The following is a 17,177-nucleotide window of genomic DNA, read 5'->3' on the forward strand; positions in this document are numbered from 1 at the left end:
GTTCGGGCCACCCACTGCTCCAAGGACAGGGGTCAGTAGCTCTAAAAAAAATCCTATTTTCATCAAGAACTTTGCAATCAGAAGAGCTTTTCTCTGGAGCAGTTAGCTTGAATATCTCAGCAGGGCTGTATATTAAGAAGCCATTGGGTCTAACAAAGGAATACATAGATTTAGGGTTAGGTCACACCTCCACAAAGTTCTGAGAAGCTATAGCATATACCCAAACTTTTATTTTTTTTACTATTCTTTTTTTAAAATTGAAAAATAAATTGATTTAAAAATGACTCAGTTTTTAGCTGTGATGAAAAAGTTGAGTTGCTGGATTATAGAAGAAATGTACTATAAAAGAAGTTAGGTTATTGTATTGAGATTAAAGCTGTGTGAGCCTGGGCAATCTTGTCTGGGAAGCAAGATCACTTAAAAGAAAATTCAGACTAACACATTTTAATTTTAGCTAAGGTATGCTCAGTAAAAAAAAAAAATACTTGAAAGAGAAATTGTAGGGCTCACAAAAAGTCAATGTAGTCAAAATATTTATCCATAGTGTTTAGAAGATTTTTATATCTCATTGTAGATGTATAGGCTTTAGCTTTAGTCTATGCTAGGCTGCTTTATTTGTGTATCTATAGTGTTTAGATTTATGTAAATTTCCTGTACTGGTACCCAGTTTGTATGTAAGGATGTCACTTTTAAATTCTATCAAGGGTCATTTGTGAGTTTTGCTAATTTATTTCTTTTCTTTGTAACAAAAGTTTGTTCTAGCATTACTAGGCTATTCATTAGATTTGCAATGATGCAGATTCTATATAATCTATTTGTTTTTGTTTCCTCTATTATGTTTTAATCTTGTAAATAGTGTAAAATAAATGCTATGGGCAAAATTTGTAAAATTTGGTGCTCAGAAGTATGTTCCCAAATGCATATTTATACACCTAATAACAATCGTTTTAGGTGCTTAAATAAGGATTTAGGAGATTAACTTTGGGTTTAGCAGGTTTTTTTTTTAAAGGACTGGACATTTATACGGATAATGAAAATATCCAGAATAACCTCCCTTCTTCCAAAATCTAGGAGGGTATATAAACCCTCATGCTTCAAGGCACAAGGCAGCTTTTGACTGAGGGGGTTTGGAATAAATTGTATAATTACCTCCTTTATATGTTGTCACAGTTTAAGGGTAACAGCACTTGTATTCCCCCTCCATGGTCCCTTGAGGGCATCTATTTGAGGTTTCCTGCTCCCTGCCATACACTCTCCTGGGTGGCCAACTGTGTCTCTCTCCCTGCTGCATGGGGTTTTAAGGCTGCACAGCTCCCTGCCTTACACTGGGATATCCACAGGAAGCCAGTCTGCCTAAAGTCCAGATCCTATGCATTGATCTGTGTCTGAAGGCTTCTTTTCAGAGCATATAAATCTTTCACTTTTTACTAAAGATTTCTGTGGAGAGGAACATTTATAAGTTTCTGTCCAATTTTTCAAGGCTTTACTTTGGTGAGAAAATTAAAAAAACACCCCCCCCCCCCCCAGTGTATTGCTGGCAGTTACAAGTTACCACACAGCTCTTTCTAAGGAAGAATATTTATACTTAAGATAAAAGCATTACAGATAAAACATATACAAACAATACAAGTTCCTATACACATACAAAAAGTTTACCAAACCCTCAGTCTTTCCAGGTCTTTCCAAAGTCTTTCCAACCCTTCTGCAAGGGTTGGGCCCCCCTTGGACATAAGGTCCTACCCATTTGCTGGATCAGAAAGAAGTCCTTGAGTCACTTTAAAGCCAGGGTTTTTTTTAAAACAAAAGCCCTGTCTTTGTCTGTTTGTTTCTGGAAAATACATTTTGAAACAGTATATGTGAGTCCCCCCAAGTGGTGGTACCTCTCTGGAGGTGTTTACAACCCGAGTGTTTCACAAACAAATTGATAATTTAGATAATAATAAGTCCCCATGACCAGATGGTATTCACCCAAGAGTTCTCAAGGAACTTAAACGTGAAATTACAGATCTATTAACTGCACTCTGTAACCTATCATTTAAATCAGCTTCTGTACCCAATGACTGGAAGATAACTAATGTAAAGCCAATTTTTAAAAAGGGCCCCAAGAGTGATCCCAGGAATTACAGGCTGGTAAGCCTGACTTCAGTACTGAGCAAACTAGTTGAAACTATAGTAAAGAGCAAAATTGTCAGACACACAGATGAACATAATTTATTGCGGAAGAGTCAATATGGTTTCTGTATAGGGAAATCATACCTCACTAATCTACTAGAATTCTTTGAGGGGGTCAACAAGCATGTGCACAAGGGGGACCCAGTGGATATAGTGTACTTAGGTTTCCAGAAAGCCTTTGACAAGGTCCCTCACCAAAGGTTCTTATGTAAATTAAGTTGTCGTGGGATAAGAGGGAAGGTCCTTTCATGGGTTGAGAACTGGTTAAAAGACAGGGAACAAGGGGTAGAAATAAATGGTCAGTTTTCAGAATGGAGAGAGATAAATAGTGGTGTCCCCCAGGAGTGTGTATTGGGACCAATCCTATTCAACATATTCATAAATGATCTGGAAAAAGGGGTAAACAGTGGGTGGCAAAATTTGCAGATGATACAAAACTACTCAAGATAGTTAAGTCCCAGGCAGACTGCAAAGAGGTACAAAAGGATCTCACAAAACTGTGTGACTGGGCAACAAAATGGCAGATGAAATTCAATGTTGATAAAAGCACAGGAATGCACATTGGAAAACATAATCCCAACTATACATATACAATGATGGGATCTAAATTAGCTGTTACCACTCAAGAAAGAGATCTTGGAGTCACTGTGGATAGTTCTCTGAAAACATCCACTCAATGTGCAGCGGCAGTCAAAAAGCAAACAGAATGTTGGGAATGATTAAGAAAGGGACAGATAATAAGACAGAAAATATCATATTGCCTCTATATAAATCCATGGTATGCCCACATCTTGAATACTGCATGCAGATGTGGTTGCTCCATTTCAAAAAAGATATATTGGAAATGGTTCAGAAAAGGGCAACAAAAATTATTAGGTGTATGGAACAGCTTCTCTGAGGAGAGATTAATAAGACTGGGACTTTTCAGCTTGGAAAAGAGATGACTAAGGTGGGATATGATTGAGGTCTATAAAATCATGACTGGTGTGGAGAAAGTAAATAAGGAAGTATTATTTACACCTTCTCATAACACAAGAACTAGGGGTCACCAAATGAAATTAATAGGCAGCAGATTTAAAACAAACAAAAGAAAGGTTTTTTTCACACAATACACAGTCTGTGCAACTCTTTGCCAGAGGATGTTGTGAAGGCCAAGACTATAACAGGGTTCAAAAAAGAACTAGATTTGTTCATGGAGGATAGACCCATCAATGGCTATTAGCCACGATGGACAGAGACGGTGTCCCTAGCCTCTGTTTGCCAGAAGCTGGGAGTGGGCGACAGGATGAATCACTTGATTACCTGTTCTGTTCATTCCTCCTGGGGCACCTAGCGTTGGCCACTGTCGGAAGACAAGCTACTGCGCTAGATGGACATTTGGTCTGACCTAGTAGGGCCATTCTTATGTACTTTAATCACCCCCCACTGTTTTTAGTTCATGGTGGAGCTGTGCACTAGAATCCCTGGCCCACAGTGATATATAGACCATTCATACACTTAATACAATGTAGTCCCCAAAGATATTGCATGCACTTGCAGAGGTTTTCCTCTGAAGCAGCTGGTACTGACTATTGTTAGAGTTAGGATACTTGACTAGAGGGATCCTAGGTCAAACCCAAAATAGCAATTCTCATGTTCCTACTGAGGACTGGAAATTTTGGTCTATCTCTATAAATTTTTTTGACTGCACAGTGTATCAAAGGTGCTCACACATTAATCATTGGCATGTTATTAAAGCTCCTGCAACGGGGCAGATTTGTTTGACCTCACTGGTCAGAACAAACAGGAGAGTGTTTGAACAGCAGAACATGATGGTTGCTGTTAGTCATTTTGGAGGGAGTTGGCCTTCTGACACTTGTGTCTTTTCAGGAGCCTGTGGGTCTGTCTAAACAACCTGGGCTCTGACTCAAGTTTAAGCCCAAGCCCCCCCCGCTCTGAAATCAGTCTAACTCAGGTCAGGAACTCCTTTGGACTGGGGATTGCAAATCCTGCTAGAGGCAGTGTCAGAGCAATGAGTAGTAGCACATGGAACAGACAAAAGTACCTTGTGCATTCATCCACTCCAGTCCAGTTGCAGCCTGTGTGTATAAAACACACCAGAAAGGCCAAGGAGAACAGAAGGACAGTGGACACCCAGGAATAGCTGGCCATGCCATTTAGCAGCATGGACCTTTCATTGGTTTGGCACTGAGTTTGGTTACTGTGTTGTAGGTTTGGACGGCAGCTGGTCTGCCTATCTGGTCCTTACATTAGTATGTAAATACATGTGTAAAATGAAGTGTTGAATTTGTACACAAGCCGGCAATATCAAATTTTATTATATGTAATGTCAAAAGTGGCACAAACATTCATAAATGTCATCCTATGCTCATTCTTAAGGCTGTAATTCTGTCACAGAAGTCACGGATTCCGTGACTTTTCAAGACTTCTGTGACTTTCACAGCTGCAGCAGCTGGTCTGGCTGACCCCAGGGCTGCTCGAGCAGCTGGCCCCTGGGAGCACCTGAGAAGCAGTCCTGGGGGCTGCCCAGGAGCCAGCTGCACAGGCCGCTGCTGTAGTGGCCCTGGGGCCAGCCACTCAGTTGTTCCCCAAGGCCAGCTGCCTGGGGCCACCCAAGCAGTGGCTGATGCAGGAGGCTCAGGGACCACTCCAGCATCGGCTAGTGTGGCAGGCTCCGGGGATGTTTCAGCATAGGCTGGTGTGGTTGGCCCTGGGGAGCGCCAGAGCACCAGTCTCAGGAGCAGCCCCGGGGACTGCTGGAGCTGCAGTGTCCCCAGAGGCCATCAGGAGAGTGGTCCTTGGGGGCCTAGGAGCAGCAGGGCTGCTGGGGGCAGTCAGCCCCAACTGCTGGAGCAAGGGCCCCCCAGAGCAACAGGCCCCAGGACCAGAGATTTAGTCATCATGGTATTTGTGGTAAACGTCATGCACAGGTCCTGGGCCATGAATTTTTGTTTATTGCCCGTGACCTGTCCATGACTTTTACTAAAAATACCCATGACTAAATCTTAGCCTTACTCATTCTCAATACATTCACAATACAAATTTACAAACTGTCATCACAGTAACCCATAAACTGTGAGTTGAAGTACATGGACAGTATTTATAAAATTTATAACACATCACCATACATTTCAGGAAAGTGTATACAAAATTCATAATAATGAAGTTATAACACATTTTAAAAAAAATACAGCAGCTACCCCACATCCATACACAGCACAAGTTCAAATCTTGTTTTATGCATGGGACCATGCAAACCCATTATGTAGGTCCACAAAGCATGTGGATTCAGTGCCAGCCATGACAGGTGCACTGTCTGGCTGTGTGTACATGTTCAGAAATCCAGCACAGTCCTGAGTCCACTCTTGGCAAAAAAGTTCTCTATTATCCTTGCAGGCATTGTGCAGAATACAGCAGAACATATAATGCCGATAGCATTGATAACACTGGTATCTGAATTGTTTTAAACACAGTGCCAAAGGGATTTCAATCTGCCAAATGCACATTCCATCACACCCTACAGCTACTGAGTATATTGAACATTCTTTTGCCAGGTCCTCTGAAATCAGGGTATGGTTTCATAAGCCATGGCAACACGGGGTAAGCAGCGTCAGTGGTGACAGTGATCTCCACTGATAACATTGTCATTCGGTGGGAATAATGTCCCAACTTGTCCAGGAAGGTAAAGTCATGATCTCAGGAATACCCTGGCATCATCCACCCTGCAAGTGGATCCCACGTTAGTGTCCATGATCTGTCCCTGTGCTCAACCAGGGCCTGCATAACAATGGAGTAGTCCCTTTGTGGTTTATGTACTCATGTGCACCTCCCATCAGTGGCCTCAGGGCAATTTGGAAAGTCCGATCTCTCAAAGCCAATAATTATTTCAGCAACATTTGTCATTTTCACCCGCATCTTTTGCAAGAGTTCTGTTCTCCTGATGGCATTCTCTAATCTATGAAGGATTCCTTACTCAAGTCCATTTCTGCCAGGGCCTTGTTGGAGTTCTTCAAGAAGCTGGTGTTCTTGACTATGGTGTTTCCTCTATTATTGTTTTAGTGGACCCTTTTTCAACCAGTTCTCTTTGCCGTTTTTGGTCACTGGAGGAGACATTTCTCATCTTAAATATTCTGGAACTCCAGGTTACCCACTTGCCACTCTTCTGGATGTGATGCCTTCTGGGGCAGCTTATTTTGGACTGCTGTGAAAACATGAAGGTCTATGTCAACAGGAAATAAGGTATTGGGAGTGGCTACTTGCTGACAGAAGTCCTCCATAGGTGTCTTGGGCAAGAGTCCCACCTGCTTTCTCTCTGGGATTCTATAGGAAGACCTACTTTTCTACCGTATACATTGATCTTTTGGCAGAAGAGATGTGTACATTCCTGAGATCATTAGGGTACATCCCGGGAAAAAAGTTTCTTCTTCTTCTGATAAAGGAGATCTTGCCAAGATCTGGAGAGATGAGGTTTGACAGTACTCTTTGACAGTACTTCTGTTTTCCCTAGGTAGACTGTCTTTCATTTGCCTTTTGATTTTCTTCCTAAATGTTCTATGCCAATTATCTTGCAGCAACCTATATCACTGTCTGGTTTTGTTCCATAATCTGGCTCACCAGAGAAATGTAATTGGCACACATAAGACATTAAAAGGAGTCATATTTTATTTAGACAAAACTCAAAACATTTTGCTAGTCCCATACCTTTAAAGGGAAGGGAGCTGGAGATGGAGGGGGCTATGACAAGTAAGTAATTTGCCCTAGAGTTTTCCTTCGTAAAGACTTATATTCACCTATGTGAGTTACTCATTTGTTTACCTGAAAGTTAAAACATACCTCCAGTGCCAGCAAGTTTTTATTCTAAGGTTCAAGAGAGATGCCCAATGTGGCAGAGTGATGGATAACTTCATTACACAACTTATGAAGCTTTTCCTCCCTTTCTTTGTACATTGTCACATTCTAGTCAATCACCTTGCCCTGGTTAAGCCAGCTGATTTCTTCAGCATTAAAAATATGCAAAATTAACTTTTCACTCTACCATGCCAGAAAAAAAAGAGCCTGATCTGTTTGAAAAGGGAAGATTCCTGTTAGGATGTTGCAGATTGCTCCCTTCTTTGTGTCAGTCCAGCTGGTGCAATGCAGGGGGCAGGTGTTGATCCATGGTCTCACCTCCTCTCCACTTCTCTCTTTTCCATGTGATTTGGTCCCTGAAGGAGAAAGGATCTAGCAGTTGCTGCTCACAGGGGCTGATAGTATGATCTGTCCTTGAGCAGGCCACACAAAGGGGTTCTTCTTGCATCCCTCACTCCCCCATGCACCTGTGCAAGAACAGATTTCAGCCTGGCCGTTTAGATCAACATTGTCCGAATTCACCCCTAATTGTGCACTCCTCAATTTCTGGTTATATGAAACACCTGGGGCCTGATTTTCATAAGTCATGGGCAGTGACAAAATCCTCTGAAGGCACAGGGAACTGCTGGTATTCAGCACCCCTGAAAAATCAGGCCCTAGGTATTTAAAGTTGGGCATCCAGTCACTGAGGCACTCCAAATTAGTGGAAGTTTTAAAAAATGTTGGCCTTAGTCACTACCTTTGAGTGCTTCAATTTGCAACCTTAATAACATTCTTTTAACATGTTTTAATGTGATTTATATCTATAGTAACCCAGGAAGGGACATCTGAATACTGATTATTCTGTATTACAAACATTTCTGTGAAGTGGCATAAATTATCAGCCACTGGGTTATGGACAGGCACCTTTTTTTGTATCAGATCTCCTTATTCTTCTCTGGAATTTTAGCACTTTTAAGATTTTATTTGGAAAATAGCTTTTTTGAAAATGAAAATAAAATACGAAAAACTTCATTTTTAAAAAGCACCATTTTTGTGACCTTTTAATTTATCAAAAATGATATCAAAACTCCTATTGAAATGATTATAAAAGATTTTCATTTAGTGAAATGTAGGTTTTCAGTAAAATAAGCATTTTATGACCATTTCTATAACATAATAAGTTTCAATAAGGTATTTTTTGCAAGCATTTGAAAATAGGTCCTTTTCAAATTCTGAAATGGAAACAATTTCAAAATTGTGAAAATATTTGCAATTTCAATTTTTTTATTTTTTTAAATGTTTTAACCAGATTTAAATGTCTGGTTAGCAGTTGCATATGGTCAGGTAAAAATTACTTCTTTTCACTGAATTCCTTTCTTCACTATGGTGCATGACAAGTACAAGCTGTGACACATAGAGCAATCTCCTCGAGAACCCTTATTGAATTAAGCTTAATATCTTTGGAGTCCCTTGTAGTAAATGAATGATTTATATGTCCTTGTGGTCCAGGGGATGGGTAAATACAACTCCTCCAGGAACTGAGAACAGTGGTGAGTGATTACCCAAAGTCATGCAAGCTGTAACATCTCCAGAGAACCTCCATCCCCTGTAGAGGTTCACATATACTAGTTGAAACTGGATTCTCCAATGACCAACAGATAAAGAAAGGGTTTCTGGTGGTAAACTGACTTATGGCCTTCTTTCTGATCCAGCAAATGGACTGGACCTCTGCTCCAAGGGAGGCCCCAATCCTTAGGGAAGGGTTAAAAGGTCTTTGGCCCATGGATGCTGTCAAGGCTGATTCCCCACTCTGACACTTCGAGAGCCGAAGGTGGGGGCCCGCAAGGATTCTAAAAATTAATACTGGCCACTCCAGGCCTGTATTAAACTCCCTAGGTTACAGTTTCTCTCTGACCTTGGATTGTTAGGTGCTGCCACCACCCAAATACAAAAAAAAAAAAAACAAAAAAAACCCCTTTGAAACCAGAAAGACACACTTGGGAATTCCTTTCTGTGGGGTACCCTCAAGCCCTTTCAACAACCCCCCTCCCTTCGGGGAAGAGCTGAGGAAGAAAAACAAAAGAAATCAGCTGTTGCCACCAGCTAATTAAACATATGCACAAACCTTTTAGGATACCAAAAATCCAATCCTGTTATTAAAAAAGGTAAATTTTATTAAAAACAAAAAGAAAGAAAATACATCTGGAACTTAGGCTTTTGCTAGATTTAAAAAACCCACTTACAAAATTTAAAAATGAAGAATAAACTTCCTGAGGTCCAGCTTAAAGGTTACAAGCAAAACAAAAAGCATTTGGGTTTAGCACAGAGGAGTCCACAAGCCAAGAAATAACAGAAATAAACCTAATTGTATCTTTCTAAACATTCCTGATCTACTTACACATTTGGGAGTTCCAAATAAGTAGTTCTAGGTATGATCTGATGATTTATGATCATACGTGCCTTAAAGCTTCTCACAGCATAACTGCTCCCTGTTCCCCTCTTTCCCGGAGAACACAACAGACACAAAAGGGAAGTTCCCCCTCCCCACCCCCTTTTAAAAAGTTCTAGCCTTCCTATTGGCTCTTTTCGTCAGGTGCCCACTCCCTTTCCTTTACCTGAGGACTTTTTTAACCCTTTACATGTAAAGCAAGCAGAGAACAGCTACCGGGACGGACTTTATAGCTAACTGGCTGGGTGCGTATCCCTACAAGAGAGCTACTCCCCACCCTTCATTTATCATAGATGCCTCATAAGATTTGGGTTCTTGTCCTGAGCAAAGGGTGTTACGAACTTGAAACCACAGGAAACCCCTTGTATAGTGTTTGAAAGACTGTTCACCTACCGCACCCATGTTGGAGTTAGGGTGACCTCTGGTAAGCTTATAAGCATGTGTGTAGGCTGTTTTATTTGTTTTCAATATGTTTTATCTGTAATGCTTTCACTTTAAGAATAAAATATGCTCGCTTAGGAAGAGCTATGTGGTAGATTAAATGTGGTAATTTACACTGTTAAGAATCTCTGAAGAGTTGGCAAAACAAGCCCGCTTAGGTAACCTGTCTTTTGCTGGGAAGGTCACAGTATAGGCAGGGAACTGTTCAGTCTGGAAATACCCTAGTCAGAAGAGAGAGAGAGAGACGCAGGTCTTCATCCAAATGAGACAATAGCTAGGAAGCTGTAAGCCTAATATGGGTGCCCTTGTTAGACTGTAGAGGGGGAATACAGGTACAGTTGCCTGAACTGTGGCACAAGCTATATAGCCTATCTTACCCCAGCTCCAGCAATTCATCTTATTAAAAAAAATTAAAAAAAAAATCATCTGGTTTATGTGATGCTCCCAAGGAATGACAAAATAGGTCCCTTTCACCTGTTGATCTCTTCCTTAGTGTAGTGACTCTTGTCTTCCTTGCATATGGACTGGTCCTTCCTTCCTTTACATCACAAAGGTGTTCCCTCAAACTGCCCCACTTTTCTAGCTGGACTCAACTCCAGTATAATATTCACTCCTCATTGAATATTATGCAGGAGTTGAGTCCAGCCAGACAAAGGGGTTCTGTTTGTAAACAATAGTATCAAATGGGTTCTGTTTTTAAACAATATTCATCAGACTGTCCCTTAATTCCGGATTTCTGATCACAAATAGAAATTGATGTCTAAGGGCTTTGCTAATAATAACTAAAAGAAGAGGACATATACAGCTTTTCACACTAGACAAAATTTCAATATATTTTCTCCATCTCTTTGTTTTCCAAAGTGAAACTTATAGCCCTAAGTACATTTCCTTGGAATATGTACAGATTTTTACGTACTTCAGCAAGTCCTCCAGTCCATTGTACAAAATTTTGAAAGAAACATAAATCTTTCTGGACTGAAAATGTCTCTTTTCCAATTTGAGTTAAAAAACTGGATTTTTACTTGAGACTTTCTTCAGTGCCATTGCTGTAAAAACTCCGATGTAACCTTCTAAACCCCCACCTTTTTAATCAGCTCTCACCTTTCTCTCCTTTTCCATATACAGGCATTTTAGACTTCTTTTTCTTTTTTTCTTCCTTTTCAACCAAAGACTCCTCCTTTGCAGCTGTTGCCATTTGAGTACGTTGCTCTTCCAAAAAGGAACCCATCGAAGATATCCCATTTTTTTTACCATTAGTCATCTTGCCATGATTCTTTTTCTTCAGATCCAAATAAGCCAGTTGTTCTTTTAAAATTAACTGCAATGATGAAAATAAAGACAAGAAAATAAAATATTATCATTATTTAATTTTACTATTTATTACTATAGTGCCTAACCTGAGATCTGGGCTGTTTTGTGCCAGGCATTGTACAAACATAGAGCAAAAGACAGTCATGGCCTTGAAAAGCTTGAAGTCTAAATAATGAATCATTTCAGGAAGAAAAAAAGTGAAAAGAAAGGCGAAAATGGCCATCCATAGAAAAAGCAAGCAAGGGGAGTACTGATGAAACAGTGCTCTTGCCACTTGCACATATCTAAAAGTGAAAGAGTCACTAATATCAGAACTTAAATTCATGTCTCAGATCTCTATTATATTATTGAGTGCTAAGGTTTGCAAGAAGACTTTTTCATTAACCTATACCTTACCTCAATCTATCCGCCCAATGACTCCACATGTAAGGAGGCTGATGTGTATTCGTTATTATACTTAAGGGGAGAAATAACTATTCTGCCTGAACTAGTCATAACTGCTTAGTTGACTCCTCCTCAGACTTTTATCAACAGACTTGAGGAAAAAAAAATGAACAGATTTCATATTCAAACCACCAGAAGACAGGTGCTATGAATTCAATATTCCCCATCTCATGCTTTAGGAAATATGAAAAAATAAATCTTTTATATAAGTTAGAAAATAAGTGAATCATTTAATTGTGACTGAAGTCTTTTAACCTTTCAATCAAAAGTTTAAACTGCTATCCTAATAAGGTGTATAATGCCATTTTGCTAGTAGTGATGTATAATAATCAGAGAGTATGCTGGTTTTAGAAGAATTCTTTTCAAACACTGTTATATAAAGTGAAACTGAAAATTCTAAGACATATAATGAAAAAATGAAGTTAATTAATCTCTGGAAAAATATTCTGACAGATTAAATGGGAAGGAGAAAACAGAGAATCAAGAATGCTTACAGGAGACCGTGGGTGATGGTTTACAGCAAATTAGACTCAAGTATGCAATGCAATATGGATAGCAACACAATCTGGTGAAATTTTGGGCTTTATGTATAGAAGCTGAACCACAAAGAAATACAGGAAATCCCATAACAGTTCAGACCAGTAGTTCAACCAATCCAGTAACCTGTCTATGACAGTAGCCAACATCTGTAGTGGACAGTCATGGAGTGATTTGCTCTTAGGAAAAGATTTCATTTAATACCCTTCAGGCACTGTTTGATTTATGCCCTGAAATATGAAAGTTTATATTCCTTATGAACTTTTATTCTATCTACTTCTTATTGGGGATGTATATACTGTGAAATGTGTCTAATTCTTTAAAAAATATTCTACTAAGCTTTTGGCATTGATGATATTTTGTAGCAATGAATTCAACAGGTTATCTATGCATTACAGGGAAAAAAAAGTTTTTGTATAATTTTTAAATTGGCTTTCTTTCAATTTTATTGAGTATCTCCTTGTTCTTCTGCTCTGATATGGTGAATAAGAGCTCACACTTTACCTTCTCTTTACCATTCACTATTTTATTTATATCTTACAAGTTTTCTTCTAAATGAAATAACTCCAGTATTTTAAATCTCCACATGAAATTATATTATTTATTAAATAGCACATTTCTCGTCTGTGAACTCCTTGCATTTCTGCTATATCTTCTTTGAGATGAGTTAATCAGAAATAAGCACAGTATTCAGAATGAGGGCATAACATTGGTTGGAATTATTATTTATTTTTATTTTGATAATACCCAAAAGCCCCAGACAGCATCAGTGCTCTTTGTATGAGCTACTATAGAAACTTGTAGTAAGACATAGTCCTTGCCCTGAAGATATTAGAATCTGATTTCAAAAAAAGACATTAAAATTTGGTGTTCACAAATAATAGGATGGAGAGGGAAGGTAGGGCAAGAATAATATTGACAAAACTGAGTGGTTACAAAACTTGATGAATCTCATTGCATAATAGCATTACAAAAGAACATAAGAACGGCCATACTGGGTCAGACCAAAGGTCCATCTAGCCCGGTAATCTGTCTTCCGACAGTGGCCAATGCCAGGTGCCCCAGAGGGAATGAACAGAACAGATAATCATCAAGTGATCCAGCCCATTCCCAGCTTCTGGCAAACAGAGGCAAGGGAGCCCATCCCTGCCGATCCTGGCTAATAGCCATGGATGGACCTATCCTCCATGAACTTATTTGAAATCCGTTATAGTCTTGGCCTTCACAACACCCTCTGGCAAAGAGTTCCACAGACTATGTTGTTTGGAAAAAAATCTCCCTTTTGTTTGTTTTACACTTGTTGCCTATTAATTTCATTTGGTGACGTGTAGTTCTTGTGTTATGAGAAGGAGTAAATAACACTTCCTTGTTTACTTTCTCCACACCAGTCATGATTTTATAAACCTCAAACATATCCCCCCTTAGTTGTCTCTTTTCCAAGCTGAAAAGTCCCAGTCTTATTAATCGATCCTCAGACAGAAGCCGTTCCATACACCTAATCAATTTTTGTTGCCCTTTTCTGAACCTTTTCCAATTCCAATATATCTTTTTTGAGATGGGGCAAACACATCTTGTGATACAGCGTGGCCAGAAGGCAGCAGGAGAGTGATATAGGAGAGATATGTAAGTCCCAGGATGAGGAGAAGCCTTATTCCCTGTAGAGGGAAGAAAGGTTTCTATAGATTAATTGAAAGCACCTGAAGCCAATTAGAGCACCTGAAGCTAGTCACCTGATAAAACCCCCCTGCTTCAATCATCCAGAGGAAGGAGTTGGAGCAGACAGCAGTTTGGAGGAGTTGAAGTAGAGGAGAGTTTGGAGAAGTGCTGTGGCTGGCTAGAAGACCAAGACCCTAGGTAAAGAGACACATGGCTTGTGCAGAGAGAGAGGGCAGGAAGCCCCACAAGCTGAAGAGCAGGAGAGGGAAGTAGCCCAGAACAAGGAAGCACTAGTTCAAGTGGTTTACCACTATCCCTAGGGCCCCTGGGCTGGAACCCGGAGTAGAGGGTGGGCCCAGCTCCCTCCCTCTCCACTACCCTTCTCTGGTTACTAGTGGGACAGTAGATACCCTAGTTCAGGGGCAGGAAACTGCACCCTGAACCACCCCCCCCAAGAAGAGGAAGCATGGGACCCATCATAATCGTACTGGCAATTTGTCACAATCTGCATGCAGTATTCAAGATGTGGGCATACCATGGATTTATATAGAGGCAATATGATTTTTTCTGTCTTATTATCTGTCCCTTTCTTAATCATTCCCAACATTCTGTTAGGTTTTTTGACTGCTGCTGCACATTGAGTGGATGTTTTCAGAGAACTATTCACAATGACTCCAGGATCGCTTTCTTGAGTGGTAACAGTTAATTTAGACATAAGAATGGCCATACTGGGTCAGACCAAAGGTCCGTGCAGCCCAATATCCTGTTTACCAACAGTGGCCAATGCCAGGTGCCCCAGAGGGAGTGAACCTAACAGGTAATGATCAAGTGATCTCTCTGCTGCCATCCATCTCCATCCTCTGACAAACAGAGGCTAGGGACACCATTCCTTACCCATACTGGCTAATAGCCATTAATGGACTTAACCTCCATGAATTTATCCAGTTCTCTTTTAAACCCTGTTATAGTCCTAGCCTTCACAACCTCCTCAAGCAAGGAGTTCCACAGGTCGACTGTGAGCTGAGTGAAGAACTTCCTTTTATGTGTTTTAAACTTGCTACCCATTAATTTCATTTGGTGGCCCCTAGTTCTTATATTATGGGAACAAGTAAATACCTTTTCCTTGTTTACTTTCTCCACACCACTCATGATTTTATATACCTCTATCATATCCCCCTTAGTCTCCTCTTTTCCAAGCTGAAAAGTCCTAGCCTCTTTAATCTCTCCTCATATGGCACCCGTTCCAAACCCCTAATCATTTTAGTTGCCCTTTTCTGAACCTTTTCTAATGCCAGTATATCTTTTTTGAGATGAGGGGACCACATCTGTACGCAGTATTCAAGATGTGGGAGCACCATGGATTTATATAAGGGCAATAATATATTCTCTGTCTTATTCTCTATCCCTTTTTAAATTGTTCCTAGCATCCCGTTTGCTTTTTTGACTGCCGCTGCACACTGCATGGACGTCTTCAGAGAACCATCCACGATGATTCCAAGATCTCTCTCCTGATTAGTTGTAGCTAAGTTAGCCCCCATCATATTGTATGCATAGTTGGGGTTATTTTTTCCAGTGTGCATTATTTTACATTTATCCACATTCAATTTCATTTGCCATTTTGTTTCCTAATCACTTAGTTTTGTGAGATCTTTCTGAAAGTCTTCACAGTTTGCTTTGGTCTTAACTATCTTGAGCAGTTTAGTATCATCTGCAAACTTTGCCACCTCACTGTTTACCCCTTTCTCCAGATCATTTATGAATAGGTTGAATAGGATTGGTCTTAGGACTGACCCTTGGGGAACACCACTAGTTAGCGCTCTCCATTCTGAAAATTTACCATTTATTCCTACCCTTTGTTCCCTGTCTTTTAACCAGTTCTCAATCCATGAAAGGATCTTTCCTCTTATCCCATGACAACTTAAATTAAGTAAGAGCCTTTGGTGAGGGACCTTTTCAAAAGCTTTCTGGAAATCTAAGTACGCTATGTCCACTGGATCCCCCTGGTCCACATGTTTGTTGACCCCCTCAAAGAACTCTAATAGAGTAGTAAGATATGATCTCCCTTTACAGAAACCAAGTTGACTTTCACACAACAATTTATGTTCTTCTATGTGTCTGACAATTTTATTCTTTACTATTGTTTCAACTAATTTGCCTGGTACTGACGTTAGACTTACTGATCTGTAATTGCCAGGATCAGCTCTAGAGTCCTTCTTAAATATTGGCTTTACATTAGCTATCTTCCAGTCATTGGGTACAGTAGCTGATTTAAAGGACAGGTTACACACCTTAGTTCCACAATTTAACATTTGAGTTCGTTCAGAACTCTTGGGTGAATGCCATCTGGTCTCGGTGACTTGTTACTGCTAAGTTTCTCAATTAATTCCAAAACCTCCTCCAGTGACACTTCAGTCTGCGAGAATTCCTCAGATTTGTCACCTACAAAAGAAGGCTCAGGTTTGGGAATCTCCCTAACATCCTCAGCCATGAAGACTGAAGCAAACAATTCATTTAGTTTCTCCGCGATGACTTTATCATCTTTAAGTGCTCCTTTTGTATCTCGATCATCCAGGGGTTGTTTAGCAGGCTTCCTGCTTCTGATGTACTTAAAAAACATTTTGTTATTACCTTTTGAGTTTTTGGCTAGCTGTTCTTCAAACTCCTTTTTGGCTTTTCTTATTACATTTTTACATTTAATTTGGCAGTGTTTATGCTTCTTTCTATTTACCTCACTAGGATTTGACTTCCACTTTTTAAAAGATGCCTTTTTATCTCTCACTGCTTCTTTTACATGGTTGTTGAGCCACGGTGCCTCTTTTTTAGTTCTTTTACTGTGTTTTTTAATTTGGGGTGTACATTATGTTTTAAGTTGAGCCTCTATTATGGTGTCCTTGAAAAATGTCCATGCAGCTTGCTGGGATTTCACTCTAGTCACTGTACTTTTTAATTTCTGTTTAATTGACATCCTCATTTTTGCATAGTTCCCCTTTCTGAAATTCAATGCCACAATGTTGGGCTTAAGGTATTCTTCCCATTACAGGAATGTTAAATGTTATTATATTATGGTCACTATTTCCAAGCGGTCCTGTTATAGTTACCTCTTGGATCAGATCCTGCGCTCCACTCAGGACTAGATGGAGAGTTGCTTTTCCCCTTGTGGGTTCCTGTACCAGCTGCTCCAAGAAGCAGTCATTTAAAGTATTGAGAAATTATGTCTCTGCATTTCACCCAGTCAATATGGGGATAATTGAAATCCCCCACTACTATTGAGTTTTTTATTTTGATAGCCTCTCTAATCTCCCTGAGCATTTCCTCTTTCTCTGTCCGGAGAGGCTGG

At 40.0% G+C, this 17,177-nt stretch overlaps 1 non-coding gene across 1 annotated transcript; it reads left to right on the plus strand.

Annotated features, from left to right (window-relative positions):
- The first annotated feature begins 1,383 nt into the window (after window positions 1-1,383).
- LOC114019799 lies at window positions 1,384-1,501 on the plus strand. Its single transcript, XR_003564798.1, has one exon. It is a non-coding gene; the product is annotated as a U5 spliceosomal RNA (small nuclear RNA).
- The last annotated feature ends 15,676 nt before the right edge of the window (window positions 1,502-17,177 follow it).

The sequence above is a fragment of the Chelonia mydas genome, chromosome 2, assembly GCF_015237465.2.
Source record: "Chelonia mydas isolate rCheMyd1 chromosome 2, rCheMyd1.pri.v2, whole genome shotgun sequence".
NCBI lineage: Eukaryota > Metazoa > Chordata > Testudines > Cheloniidae > Chelonia > Chelonia mydas.